Below are 5851 nucleotides of genomic sequence, written 5' to 3'. Positions count from 1 at the left end.
GCGGGGGCTGCGGCGCTCGCCAGCCGCGCTTGGGGGCCAGCTGCGCCTCGTGGCTTTCTGGGTTTTTATTCGTTATTATTATTATTTTAAGTTTTCCCCCCCTTTACTTAAATGACTGAGGATCAGTCCAGGGCAGTTTTGCGGACAAAAGGGGCTTTGTGGTGCGGAATTGTTTGTTATTTGCCGTGCAAAGAGGCTGTGCTGGGATGGCAGGCGGCCCTGGGGGGCTCTGGGCGGCCCTGGGGGGCTCTGGGGGGCCCTGGGAGGCTCTGGGAGGCCCTGGGAACCTCTGGGCCTCCTTGGGCCAGCCCTTGCTGGAAAAAAAAGAGGTCAGACTTCTTGGTTCCTGCCAGGCAAACGGGCCTGTTTCTGTTCGAGCCGAATTACTCCAACATCCGAAAAACAGTAGGTGTTAAGAGCTCTGGGAGGAGCTGGGAACCTCTGGGAACCTCTGGGAACCTCTGGGCCTCCTTGGGCCAGCCCCTGCTGGAAAAAAAGAGGTCAGACTTCTTGGTTCCTGCCAGGCAAACGGGCCTGTTTCTGTTCGAACCGAATTACTCCAACATCCGAAAAACAGTAGGTGTTAAGAGGAGGTGAATGCTGAAATAAGGAGAGGGTTAGAAGGTGCATTTAATTGTGTTTGTGAGCACACCAAGGAGAGTGCTTCATGTTGGCCTTAATGTGACATCTCTTTTCCAAGCAAAATACGTTTGTTATAGCTTTGACACACACTGTGCTTTAGAAAAAAACAACCCTAAAACACAACCCAAAACACAACCCCAGGATCAGTCACGTGTCATCTGGTGACACACGGAACCTTGGCAGAATTACTCAGCTTCTCTTGCCTGTAAGCCAACTTTTCAAAACTATTTCACATAACTGTTTGTTTTGTAGATTTCTATAATTTTACATGCCCAAGACCCCCTATAATTGAAAACCCTTTTTGCTATAAACAGATTTGGAAGTGTTTGTTGTTTTTTTTTTAATCCCTCTGCATTTGCACTAGCAGTAAACCCATTGCATGTCCACAGCCATTTGTGATACAGAAGAATTACAGCCTAGAGAGTAGCAGAACTTACTCTTCCTTCATAAAACCATCAGCAAACTGAGAATGCTTTGTAATCTTTGCTGTGCAGGGGGGCTGCAGAGTCCTGCATCCTCAGATTTGCATGTATGATGCATCACCCCATGTGCAGTGTGACCTGGGGGCTCTGAAGCCGTGCTCAGGTAGCTCAGGATGGACTGCCCAGGCTGGGTCAGTGCTGGGTTGACCAGTTCCAGTTCTCTGCAAAAGGTAGCTCTGAGCAAGAGGATGGCAGAACTGCTAGGAGCAGCTGGTGGCACAAGGCTGGCTAGAGGATGAACATGAATTCTGAATGCCTTGTGCCAAAGTGATGTTAAAAGCTGGTAATTTGGATGAAAAGAGGAGAGGCCAATTAGAAGATGATTGACTTGAGGTACAGGAGCAGGGAGGATGAGTGGAAGGATGGGGAACTTGTCCCTGTGGGAAATGAAACAGGGGAACCAATTGTCATCATTGATCAACAGGAAAAAAACCTGATCAGCAAGAGTTACATTGGATAAGCGATAGGGTAAGTGTGTAGGGCTGTTTGGGATGATGGTTGTGTCAGATTACAGCTAAAGGTTTATGTGTGAGCCACTAAATAACAGTGATTTCAGAAAATGGGCCTTGAGTTGAAGGCCACAGAAACAGCAAAAACCCTTTGTAAACTTCAGGTGACTAACCTTAGCAGGTTGATGCAGAAAACACCTGACCCCAAAAGTTGACTTAAATTTAACACAGATAAGGAAAAAACAAAATTTCATTTTAGGTGAAAGGAAGGGACAGGTGATAATTTTAGGTAGTAGGTGGACTTGAAAAATACCAACTCTTGTCCCTCATTTCACAATATTGTATGAGTTTTGAGAGTTGATGAAATGCTGCACAGCTGATCTAGGTTGTTCAATGTCCCTGTTTCGTTTCACAACCTTCTTTGTCTTATGTTCTTTCACAATAGAGTCTGAGAAGCAAGAACTGAGAAGATCCTTTCTTCCTTCTTTCCCTGTTAAGCCTCAAACTTTAGAAGGGCAGACAGTAATAATTTCACTCTGAGCTACAACTTGCTGTGTAGTGGTATATAAGACATTTTTAACTGGGGTGATGATGACTTTGCTTAAAATGCAGTACTTCATTTTAAAGCACTTCATCACTTTGCCATATTCCTTCACTGATTGGTATTTTGGGCATCTTTTTTGTGTGTTCCCTCTAAGCAAGGGGATGCAACATAAATTTCTTTCTGATGCTGCTATTTTTAAACATGCAATCTTAAGTGCATATATTACAAACCATCTATTTTAAAGAAAAAAATTGAGGGAAGTCATAGAGCATCTTTCGCAAATGATGGCATACAACCCTCTAAGTTTTATTTTGCTGTTCTGAATGTGTATGCTCCTCTGGCAAAATTAGTGCTGGTAGCACATCCAGAGGTTGGGGCTGCTGGAAACCCTTAGGAGTTACATGCATGAAGCAATATTAAAGAATGTGCTTGTTTTCTTAAGACTAGATTGTGTACAGAGATTTCTGGAGGTAAACCAGACAAGCCAGTGATAAGGAATTGAGAGAATGCTGCCTTGGCACTGCAGCTTGTGCCTATAGAACTACTTTTAGTGCAACAAATTGTTTTTCATGTGAGCTGCTGTGAAAAGCGGAACTGAGCCTTGTGCCCTTGGGAGAATTCTAAACTAAAGAGGATTCTCTTTTTCAGGAGTAAGCTGTATGGAACTTGTGGTTTGTTTGGCTTTTTATCAGTCTACTTCCTCAAGTCAAAATTGCTTACATTTCTTCAGAGGAAGGTCTAAGTCTTGAGACACTGACATTCTAAATACTGTCATTGGAAAGACTGTTCCTCCCCACTTGTTGGCAACATTTTGTTGAGAAAAGCTGTGGTTCAGTCAGATACAGTGAAAGATTTTTATTTCTTTTTAGCTTTTGAATATTTGATACATCCACAGAACTTTGCATTTCATCTTGGTCTTGACTTTTTTACTGAGCTAATGAGCAAGATACTGCCTTGTTAATGACACAGGACAGTGCTGTGCTGAGTCTTAGGTGTGTTGTTGAGAACACTTTGTGTGCTTTCCTGTCATGTAGCTGTTTTGGCCAGCAGATGTGCCTTTGACTGCTATGTGCAAATGCATAGGTGTGCTTGTCATGAAGTGCCACTTGTGGAAGTGGTATCAGGCTGCAACCACTGCTAGACATCTCAACCAGAACACCAAATGTTTTTCAGCACCCCAAATTTTAGATTGTGAACTCGTGTCCTCTTGTTGAAGACAAGCACCAGCAGGTGGTACCTGCTGCAGCACCATGTACTGTGTAGTGGTGCTTACAGGGCTGTGCCATTAGGTAAAAGAGTGTTTAAGATGATTGGAATCAGTGGTCCTCCTTTTGGTGTGCAGGGCATGTCTGGTACTGGCATCTGTCTTTAAAGAGGAAAAGCTCTCGCTAAGCCTGGCACCTAATCAGAGTAGGATTACAAATTGATTTGGATCAGCAGATAATATATTTGTGTACTAAATAAATAGCTGTGCAAAGAGTGATCAGAGCAACAGATTAGGTGTGCATGTTAAACTGTATGCTTAGGGCTCTAATAAAGGCAGTTTTGCTATTTTTTGTACTTACTTTGAGGAAATTTGCATGAAAATGCAAGGGATGCCACACTGATGGAGTGTGGCAGTGGGAGGAAATGCCCCTCTTGCACATTGTTGTGGTTGTGTTTATCCTGTTGGCTGCTCAGGGAGAAGACCTGTTACAAACTGAGGTAGGCAGCAGAACTTAGCATGAAGACTGTAAGTGCTGGTGCCATCTGTGAAGCAACCAGTGAAGTGGATTGCAGGTTTCTTCACAGTAGCTTCCTAGCCCTTAGTTTTGCAAAACAGAGTTTTAGGTTATCATTATGTTACCAAAAGGCAGATGTTCTTTGAGAATGCCAAATTTTATGGCTCACTCCTGGTGAAGGGGGAAAAAACAAAAAAAAGGTGAAGAGGTGATCCAGGTATAATGTTAGTTGGTAAATTCTGTCCAGAATGGGTAGTAAAGCCAGTTTCAGTTAGCACAGTTCCTTGCAGAGCAGGTGAGCCTGAGGCTGTGTGCATAGCCTTACTGTAAACATCCTGGTTTGTCTTTTACAACTCTTCTTTCACTGCTTATACTGGAAAATTGTTGAAAACTCAAGCTTGATATTTCAGATGAAGACACTTCCAGACTGGCTTTGAAGAACACTGTCTTCTCTTAAAATTTCTAAGGGCTCAGGGATTTTTGTCATGTCAGTATTTTATTATATTGACCTTAAAACTAGAAGCAAAGCTTAGTAGGCACTGTACTCTTTGCCCTTAATAGACTGTTTCCTTCTCTTGGAGAGCAGTTCACCAGTCAGAACCTAGGGCAGGAAAGAAAAGGGACAAGAAATAATTATCCTTTTTGTTTGTAGGCTCCTGCACAGAGGAGCTTACTCTGAGGGCTTTTTGTCACTGTTCTTTCAAAGACATGGGAATGCTTGGATGGATCTGTTTTGGTTGCATTCAGTTCCCTATAACTTTCACTGCATGGAGCAGTGACTCTTTTGTGGGTTTGAGGGTAGGTAATGTTTTGCCTGCTCTCTCTCGTGAAAAGTGTAGTTTTAATGGGTTTGGGATTTTTTTTTTTTTTTTCTTTTCAATGTGTGTTTTAAGAGTACATCTGTTTTGTTCTTTTTTTGGGTTTACTGTGTGGAGTAGCCGTGCCAGATTTGTGCAAGTGACTTTGTGGGATGGGACTTTGTCAATCCAAGGTTTAGACTCTTGAGCTCTCACAGTGCTTTGTACAACAGTTTAGTTATGCCTTATGGCATAACAACAGAGATTTAGTCTCTTGGAGCCAATTGACTCCTCTATCAAGACACTGAGGAAACTGATGCACGTGTGGATACAAATTTAATTCCCTTTGAAGTATGGGATGGAAGGTGCCAGTGGTATCTTTGCACCACTTTAATATCTTCTTTCTTTTCAGGCAGTTCCCTGTAGTTGTGATAGATTCATGCAAGGTATCCATAGTTTCATGCCATTAAAATGTTCAAAAGCTTGTCACTTGAAAGGAAATGCCTCAAGGTTTTCAGCTTATACATTAGAACTCTTTCACAAAGTGGGTTTTTTAATTAAACTCTCCTGCCTCCTGAGTATTTCTTTACATATATCTATATATCAGGTTATTGTACTTGCTTGTGTAGAATACTTGGGCTTTATTCCTTGTAATCATTGAAGAACAGTCAAAATGAGCTCTTTCAAGAGAGAATTTTGTGTTAATATTTAGAGGAGAAATAATAAATAATGACTACCAAGTCGTAGTAGAATGTATAAAGTGCTTGTTTCACTCAAAAGCAGGAAAAGGTAGAGAAGCGTTGAGGTCTCAGCTTGAAGGTTTTAAGATTATCTAACAATGGTGTACACCTTGCTGTCTCCTTTCAATGCAAGCCCTGAACTGAGATACTCTGAGGTACATGTCACTGTCTCTTTTTTGGTATTGTTTTGTATGCCTTAAAATATGTATGCAAATTCACAGGTTTCTTGTTTTCTGCCTGTATACAAACTCACATGTCCAGTGCTTCACTGCCACTCACTTGCCCTTCCAAGTCAGCACCACCTTACAAAGCACCAAACTCCTGAGGAACCTCCCAAGATAGTGGGGGACAGTGCATGAGCTGCTTGAGCCGTCACTTCCTCCGAGAGCACACGGACTGTAATTTTCCACCAGAACATCAGCCTTTGTTACATGGGAACATCAGTGGTAAATCCCAGCTTTCTGTTTTTCTGTTTC

Source organism: Chaetura pelagica, unplaced genomic scaffold (genome assembly GCF_000747805.2).
Source record: "Chaetura pelagica isolate M959 unplaced genomic scaffold, ChaPel_1.0 scaffold652, whole genome shotgun sequence".
In the NCBI taxonomy this organism is placed as follows: Eukaryota; Metazoa; Chordata; class Aves; order Apodiformes; family Apodidae; genus Chaetura; species Chaetura pelagica.
The sequence above is the reverse complement of the archived record's forward strand: the minus strand, read 5'-3'. Positions refer to the sequence as shown.